Source organism: Cynoglossus semilaevis, chromosome 10 (genome assembly GCF_000523025.1).
Source record: "Cynoglossus semilaevis isolate Cse_v1.0 chromosome 10, Cse_v1.0, whole genome shotgun sequence".
Taxonomy (NCBI): Eukaryota; Metazoa; Chordata; class Actinopteri; order Pleuronectiformes; family Cynoglossidae; genus Cynoglossus; species Cynoglossus semilaevis.
In genome coordinates this window covers 19,168,777-19,178,027 of record NC_024316.1, presented here as the reverse complement: position 1 = coordinate 19,178,027, position 9,251 = coordinate 19,168,777, and the positions used below count along the sequence as shown (strand labels likewise).

Genomic DNA, 9,251 nt, shown 5'->3' with positions numbered 1-9,251 from the left:
TGCCCCATTAGCAACAGCAGGAGTGCAGTTTTGTTAATTTTCACTTTGTCAAACCCCATTATGTGACAAGAGCCTCTTCTACACCCTCCCCCACCCCCCATCACCAAATCCCTCCACCCATTAGTATGTAGTGGCCCAGGCTGTGGAGGACCGGGACCTGTTGGTCTTCAGGACCGGGACCTGTTGGTCTTAGGACCGGGACCTGTTGGTCTGGACCGGGACCTGTTGGTCTTCAGGACCGGGACCTGTTGGTCTTCAGGACCGGGACCTGTTGGTCTTCAGCTGCTGCTCAGTCCTGCTCACAGGCAGAGGTTGTCATTGTTTTAGTTGTTGTTTTGTTGTTCCCTGGGGTTGGAAGAACACCAGAACCTTTCATCAAGGTCAGATCTGTGGTTCAAGTCTCCCAGGCCTGGTCCAACCATCAGAGGGTTAGTGATCGCTGCTTTATTGTGGTGGTGGTGGTGGGTTCGTCTCCTCCAGCAGGAGGTGCTTGTTTCACTTCTGGGTTTCTCCTGGTTGTACAATATACCAGTACCAGTAGATTACTAGGTCAATTTAAACCTCTGGTACCGGTGGTGATCAGTGCCGGGACCTTTGACTGTGTGCATCCCAGAGTCAGAGGTTCAACGCCCACTGACGTTGACCCCAGCCACCGCTGCACTACATCTGGTAATGTGTGTGTGTGTGTGTGTGTTCCGATGGTTTCCTCTGTGTTTGGGTGCAGACGGTCGTGGTCCTGGTGGACATGTGGAGACTGTGGCACAGCTGACAGGACGATGACGTGGGGAGAGTCCCTCATTCCTCCAGGAGTGTTGTTCATCTTCAGATTAGTTTGTTTTCTGACATCTCTCACTTCTTTTTTTTTTTCTTCCTCCCGCTCCCTCTCGTTCGCCCTCCACCCGTTCCAAGCCCCTCACACTGCAGTGGCTCCCTCCACATGTGTTAATCAGTACTCCCTGTTAACACGTGATTCAGCCCATATGTCTTCAACACAGCCTTTAATGGGGAGTCAAGACTGTTCATCTCCCCCTTTTCTCCCCCTTGCTGCTGTCACTAAAAATCCTCCTCCAGAACTCTCCCCCCAAAGGTTTGATGCTGTCGGTTCAAACCATGGGCTCTCTCTGAGGGACCGTACCAAACCGTTTGTGCAGCTGTGGATTAATCATGATTAGTCCTTATGGTAATTAGTCCTGACTATTCAAGGTCAACTGTGCACACTTTATTTGGACAAGACACTTTATTCCTGTGTATTTGTGGAACAGAGAGACAAGTAGATGTATGTGTTTCACTTGTTTATATTTGTGACTAACCCAAACATGTGAAACCTATGAAAGTACATGTAGTATTACTCCATCCCACCCCAGTACGGTGTACTTGTTTTCATAGAGTTGGTGTATTTCAGTTCATCTGGACGGTGTTTTCTAGAACCTAGTTGTTGTCCTCGACAATATGAATCAGTCCACAGTCCTGAACAGTCCATCTGACAGTTGTCGGTTGTAGACTGACTGACTGACTGATCTCAGTCAGGCTTCATTAAAAACCCTTAAAAATTGAAGTGAGATCAATCTTGGCGACTGAATGAAGATGATCGGCGGCGTCATCTCTGCGGCCCTGTGACGGGCATCAGTGGAAACATCCTGGGCCGTAGGAGCTGGAGGCTGGGAAATGAAGACTTCATTTCTAAGTGAATTGTGGGACTGGCTCATTTTGAGAGAAACCTTGAGCGTGAGTTTGAATGGAATCAATGCGCATTCAGGAAAGCCGATGGTGATCAATGAGAATGGATTTAGTGAGCAGGCAGCGCAGTGGCAGAGCGATAGCAGCTACTGAAGCTGAAATGGACTTTATGAATATTAAACAGATCGGGTCGATACAGGTCTGAGGCTGCTACTGTCAACACCAGGACATGAGCAGTGGTTTTCAGCCGTCCCTGAAGAGGGGGGGGGGGGGGGGGGGGGGAGTGTGGGGCACAGTCTTACAGGTGCACAGCCCTTGGCAGAAGTTTCACCATCTCTCTCCTTTTTAAAATCCTATTCCAAGTATTTGTAATCAGTGTAGAGAAGCAGAAGACCATTCAACAAACAGTCTCTGTAGGTCCAGGGTCCAGGACACAGGGAGCTCCGTCCACCGGGCCCTGGACCAGTACCAGGCCCTGGGCCAGTTGGCCTCCTGTTCCTTCACCTCTGCTTACTGTTGTAGCAAAGCCGTCAATGAAACGTTGTCTGGGTTCTCTTCTGGTTCTCTTCTGCTTCCTGAGTCTCTGTCTCAGCTCCAGGTTCTTTCCAGGTCCTGTCCAGGTGAGGAGCTAGGATCTGTGAGAACATTAGAACCACGTCATTTTGTACCTTGTATATCTCCCTGCGTGTGTGTCCATGTCCATGTGTCTGTGAGACGCCCAAGGCCGTCTGTGTGTGGTGAAGACATCAACGTCAGCGTTCTGCCTTTGAGATGGACCGAGCCGTCGGACTTTATCATGTGCTGTGTCCAGTCTTCAGATGTATTAGGTAGTAAGTAGGGGAGGCCATGGTTCTCTGTCCTACATGAGACCTGGACTCTCCTGTCTCCGCTGCATTGATTTCCATTTACAGCTGTCATTTACAAGATCTCAGTGGCGCTTTGGCCCAGAGCCAATGTCTCTGTCATTGGTGTGGAACCCCAGGGTTCACCTCCTGGCCAAGTTCGAATCCCAGTTAGGGTGGTTAATACCTTCCAGTGGACTCACCACCTGCAGGAAGGTTTAGGGGGTTGTTACGGTGCAATGTGATTTGGGTGGAGACTGCTGCCCCCGCGACCCGGTAATGGATAAGCAGAGGAAAAGGGATGGATGGATGGATGGATGGCTTTACAAGATCTCACATTGGCATTAGATTTTCTCTACTGTCTGACTGACTGACTGACAGCCAGCCAGACAGACAGTAGGCCAGACAGTAGGACAGTCAGCCAGTCAGCCAGTCAGCCAGTCAGCCAGTCAGTCATCTCGTTAGTCAGTCAGTCCGTCAGACAGACAGTAGGCCAGACAGTCAGTCAGGCAGCCAGTCGGACAGACAGACAGACGGTCAGTCAGAGAGACAGACAGACAGATAGTCAGTCTGTCAGTCAGGCAGTCAGTCAGTCAGTCATTCAGTCAGTCAGTCAGTAAGACAGACAGTCCGTCAGTCAGTCAGTCAGTAAGACAGACAGTAGGACAGTCAGTCACTCAGCCAGTCAGTCAGCCAGACAGTCAGACAGCCAGCCAGTCGGTCAGGCAGACAGACAGACAGTCGGACAGACAGACAGTCGGACAGACAGACAGTCGGACAGACAGTAGGACAGTCAGGCAGTCCGCCAGTCAGCCAGCCAGACAGACAGTAGGCCAGACAGTCAGACAGGCAGACAGATAGTCAGTCAGCCAGACAGACAGTAGGCCAGACAGTCAGACAGATAGACAGTAGGACAGACGGTCAGTCAGAGAGACAGACAGACAGACGGTCAGTCAGAGAGACAGACAGACAGAAAGACAGTAGGACAGAAAGCCAGTCAGTCAGTCGGTCAGTCGTCGGTCAGTCAGTCAGACGGACAGACGGTAGGACAGACAGTCAGTCAGCCAGTCAGGCAGACAGACAGTAGGCCAGACAGTAGGACAGTCAGGCAGTCCGCCAGTCAGCCAGCCAGACAGCCAGTAGGACAGACAGTAGGACAGTCAGGCAGTCCGCCAGTCAGCCAGCCAGACAGCCAGTAGGACAGACAGACAGACAGTCGGACAGACAGACAGTCGGACAGACAGACAGTAAGACAGACAGTAGGACAGTCAGGCAGTCCGCCAGTCAGCCAGCCAGACAGTAGGACAGACGGTCAGTCAGAGAGACAGACAGACAGAAAGACAGTAGGACAGACGGTCGGTCAGTCAGTCAGACGGACAGACAGTCGGTCAGTCAGCCAGTCAGCCAGTCAGCCAGTCAGCCAGTCAGGCAGACAGACAGTAGGCCAGACAGTAGGACAGTCAGGCAGTCCGCCAGTCAGCCAGCCAGACAGCCAGTAGGACAGACAGACAGAAAGACAGTAGGACAGACGGTCAGTCAGTCAGACCGACAGTCAGACAGATAGACAGTAGGACAGACGGTCAGTCAGAGAGACAGACAGACAGAAAGACAGTAGGACAGACGGTCAGTCAGAGAGACAGACAGACAGTCGGACAGACAGACAGTAGGCCAGACAGTCAGACAGTCAGTCAGGCAGCCAGTCGGACAGACAGACAGTCGGACAGACAGACAGACAGACAGTCGGACAGACAGACAGTCGGACAGACAGTAGGACAGTCAGCCAGTCAGGCAGACAGACAGACAGACTGACTGACTGACTATCCTACTGTCTGTCCTACCGTCTGTCTGGCTGACTGACTGACTGCCTGACTGACTGTCTGCCTGTCTGACTGTCTGACTGACTTTCTGTCTGACTTGCTGCCTGCCTGACTATCTCTCTGACTGTCTGTCTTACTGACTGACTGACTATCCTACTGTCTGTCTTACTGACTGACTGACTGTCGGTCTGACTGACTGACTGTCTTGACTGACTGACTGAATGTCTGTCCTACTGTTTGTCCTACTGTCTGTCTGGCTGACTGACTGACTATCTGACTGACTGACTGGCTGGCTGTCTGACTGTCTGACTGCCTGACTGACTGACTGTCTTGACTGACTGACTGAATGACTGACTGACTGACGGACTGACTGACTAACGAGATGACTGACTGGCTGACTGACTGTCCCCACCACAGCTCACACCTCCACCTGAATAAGAACACATTTTCATCTGTGTATTTTCCCACAGGGGGCAGTAGTTTGAACAAACACAACAGATCACAGACTGTACAGGAAGTAAGGAAAGAACTGTGAAGTCAGAGGAGACAAGGAGTCAGAGTTAGTAGTCAAAACTATGTCACCTCTGACTGTTAACTCCGTCAGCCCTGTTGAACAGCTCCAGCAGCAGAACGGTGTCCATTTATAAACACAACAACAACACTGAACCACTGAACCACCGCTCGTCCATTCATACTCCTCCAGTAATCCATCATTTCATCACTATTGATCTCCATCAATGGGCGTGTGTGTGTGTGGTTCTGTGTTTGTTTTGTCTGGACACACTGAGCTCTAATCTCTGCCTCCATCTGTCTTGTGAATTGATTTTTACCTGCCAATAGTTTGTCTGCTGGGATAATTGTCTAATTAGCTCGTTAAGTGGTCTGTATAATTAGCCGTTTTAGGAAAGTATCCAGGATGAAAACAGTCGTTCACTGTCCAACAGTCCCTGAGTTGGACAGCCACAGACGGACAAGTCCATGTCCAGTTTTTGTTTCTGTCCTGTAGGTCAGTGTGTGTGGTGGTGGGGGGGCCATGGGTGGGGGGTCTGATCATTTGTACTTTTTATTCTGAGACTTCTGTCCTTGTGTCCTCTCTCCTCTGTTTTATTTTTTTGAGGGGGGGTAGTGGGGGGGCAGGTGTTAGGACCAAACCAGGTCTCATGAAGTGATGCCAAGAAGATGTTTATTGCAAAGCTCAGTTGCTCTTTAGTGATGTGTGAACACTTTGTGTGAACTTTGTTTACAGTGACAACAATCCAAGCGTGTGTGTGTGTGGAGGGGTGTGTGTGTGGGGTAATCACACCGGCTCCTCCTCAGAGAGGGGAGGGGGTTGTGTGACATCACATTAGCAGCTTGGTTCTCAGGTGAAGCCTAGGCCAAGTGGCTACACTGAGGACCTTTGGCCCCTCTGACCCTCTTGTCCCTGTCTCTCCTCTCACAGACTCAGCCTGGATCTTCAGTCCGGCGCAGCTCCACTCTTCACAGACAGATGTCACCTGTTTTCACTGTGTGGAAATCCCCAGCTCTCAGTGCCCTGGTATGAAGCTGTGACTCACACTCTGCCTTTTGTCTATGTTGATGTGAGGACAGGGAGTGTGTTTCTACATGTGAGGATCTTAGCGTCTGAGGAAATATTTCTACGAACCTACATTCAAAACAATCAGTCATTTTATTAGACTCTACATTTCTACCCTCTGTTTTCTGCCCTGTTTTTCCTTTGTGGGGACGCGAATCAGAACATACTCTAGAAGACACAATCATCATTGACAAATGGAGCCAGTAGGTGGCAGTATTAACACTCAAGATCAGCGGATTAAGACCAAAGAAAAGGAGAGGCTGAGGTTGTTAGCAGTGTTAGCCTAGCTTGGGTGAAGACTGATTGTCCAAATAAAATGCCTCGCTCTACCAACATGTGAACACACATAGCACTGTTCTAAGTAGAACTTCAGTGAATGTGGGTCAACATGAAATCATATAAATACTTCAAACAAGGGTCGTTAAAATCTAAATGAAAAGTTGTTTTTTTTCACTAATAAAACGACAGTCATGTCAGAGCTGGAGCAGAAATATGGAGCGGACTTTAGGAGCAGAGTGGAGTTTGGATGTTGTCATGTTGAATATTAAAGATGCTTCAAGAGTTGTTTCAAAGAAAGAGACAGAGATGAAGGACAGGCTGCAGACCACAGGTCAGACCGTTCTTCTGGCTCTGATAAAACCCGTTTGGGTTCTTCTGACACAAACGGGTTTTATCAGTTATTATTTCAGAGAGACTGAGGAAACGTTCTCCGTTGACCAGCCTCGGGGTGAACCTGCTGTGGATCTACAGAAGGTTCAGAGGCTAATTGGACATATCATTGAGAAAACATTAAAATCCCAAATCAATACCTGCCCCTTAAAAGTGTTTCTCTCCATCACTTCTGCCCCCCCTCAACGATCGCCCCCTCCTCTGCCTCCCTTCCCTCCACCTACCTCTGGACTCTTCCTTCTGTACAGTCCCTCACTGCCTATGAAGGCCAAAGGACGTATATATGGGGTCGACGTGAGCCGAAGGCGTTTGATCAAAGGTGAAATTTGCCCTTTGGGGTCGTAGATTTAAACGATAGCCCCTGGTGTACATGGAAGGGCTTCTGGGAATGACAATTAACTTCAACCAGGGTGCAGACGAGCACATAAATACAGATGAGACTGTAGATGAGAAAACGTGTGGATTTGTTCTGTTCTTTCTGGATTTATGGAGATGTTCTGTAGGAACATTTGTGTAAAGCAGAAACAGTGTTGACTGTGCTCAGGTCAAAGGTCAACTCTCTATGGTCTTATTGACCTGTCGTTGACTAAGGTTGATTAGTCCATCCAGAACCAGCTGTTCTACCGCAGTAGAACACAGTGGGTCATTTTCTGTGTCAGTCCAACTTCTTTGCTCATAGTCAATCCTTGTTGGTTCAGAATTTTACAGATAATAGAAGAAAATATTTGTCTGCCCGGTGAGGCAGGGCACAGCTGTCAGCCCACGACCCAGATGTTTAACATTGTTGACAGTGGCAGCAGCAGCAGCAGCAGCAGCGTCTGTATGTGTGAAGCTGGTTTGTTCTTGTGTTCTCACGCCGTACCAGGATGAAAGGTCAGGTCATGACCTGAACACCACCTGACAGGCACCGCCTCCTTCACGTCTTCACCTGTCAATCATGCGTCTCCCAGGCTGTCTGCAGCTGCTGTCAGTGGTTTAAACGTTTACACGTCACAGAGAAGCGTCGGTGCGTGTGTTCAGTCCATCATCGCTGCCTACAGCCAACAGGCTGCGAGTGTCCGTGCAGCTTGTCTGTCGTCGTGGAGGTTTTGCCCCGGAGCAGAGAAAAAAACGTGTGTAGAAGTTGAGAACAAAATAAAATTCAACTCAGCAGAAAATGAGATTCTGTTGAGTTCTGATATATGCATTTTACTGAGCAGGGTATGACTGGGGGGCAGACAGATAGTCAAAGACAAAGACAGGTGCAGTTATGTTGGGTGGATGGAAGAAAGACGGGGGTGGGGGGTGGTTGGCCCCCCGTCTTCCCCCCCCCCCCCCCCCCCCCCCCCCACACACACTGTTCACACCCCATTTCATCTCCTGAACTTTAAGGCAATGTAAAGGGAAAACATGTCAGGGGGGGGGGGGGGGGGGGGCAGTGATCCTCACTTGAACATGTACGATAAATACATGATATCACACACAGCCCAGGAATCTCAAACCAATCGTTGGACGCAAATTCCAAAATTTCTTTCAGCAGCGTTTGGCTTCAGCTCAGCTCATTTGTGCCCCTGGTGGTTGGTGGTTATTTTTGTGAGGAATGTCGTAAGAAAGAGAATTTAAGGACTCAGGTTTCCCTCATGTTGTCAGTGCTCCTGTCAGTCTCGGTGGCACAGCCTCAGTCTGAGGCAGTTGAACTGTTGCCTGAGGAGGAGTTCACCTGAGAGCGCTGACAGCTGCCTGCATGATCAATGCACCCCCCCAGACTCCCCACCCCTTGCCCCCCCCTCCCAAATACAGGAGGCCTGGACCACAGGGAAAGTGGGGGCTGTGTAGAAACGGGTGGTTCTCTGATCAGAGACGGGAGTTTGTTTCAGGGAAATAATACAGCAGCTTTGTTGACAGTGAAGTTCTGGGACTTGAACCTGGTCCACGCTGGTTCTGTCATATTACAAACCATTAAAAAAAAAAAAAAGTAGTTCTGACCGAACCAAAATAACAGAAACAGTCCTGATGGTCCAGACGCCTTAGACAACTGTTGTTGTTGTTGTTGTTGTTGTTGGCTGGGCTGCGACCCGATGACAATGGGCAGAGTTTTAATGTTAATGTTGACCCAGTAACCTATGATGGCACCAGTGTTGGGAGGAGGTAGAGGGGGAGTTCACTAAGTTAACTCTTAAGATTGTTTTTTTAAACAAGGACTCGCTGAGTTCATTTTTAGGGTCGTGTTCCGACCTGCACAGAACATCGTCCAAACTGACTGGACCAACACCAGGGCGTAAAGGATCTAGTAGATCAAACAGTTGATGGAACAACGTGTTGTACTGGAGTAATCACAGGGCAGCTGTGGATTCATCTGATTAATCATGATCTCACTTCATCATCATTAACTGACGAAGGCTGTCCTAAATGTGACGACAGACAGACCTTCATCAGCAGGTCACCTGTTTGAATCTGGGTCCTGCCTTGATTACATTCAATTCCTTCATGAATTTAGTCGACACTTCAGTCCTCGGCTAAATTTGTGTCTAATTAAAATGTTAACATAATGTACGTCCCATAATTCCATTCACATAGTATACAGTGTGTGTGTGTGTGTGTGTCCTACACTTGACCCATGACCAGTTCCAGTCAGGACAGGGTTCCAGCCCTAAAATAAATCTGTCACATTTTACACCCTGCTGCTGTTCC

The 9,251-nt window shown here is 49.3% G+C and overlaps 1 long non-coding RNA gene across 1 annotated transcript in view; it reads left to right on the top strand.

The window, feature by feature from the left end:
• LOC107989147 (uncharacterized) overlaps positions 1-9,251 on the top strand; it is a 47,012-nt gene that overhangs the window by 35,288 nt on the left and 2,473 nt on the right. Inside the window, exon 2 of the long non-coding RNA XR_003050881.1 lies at positions 5,778-5,873. This is a non-coding gene — a long non-coding RNA (uncharacterized LOC107989147). The remainder of the gene's footprint in view (positions 1-5,777; positions 5,874-9,251) is intronic.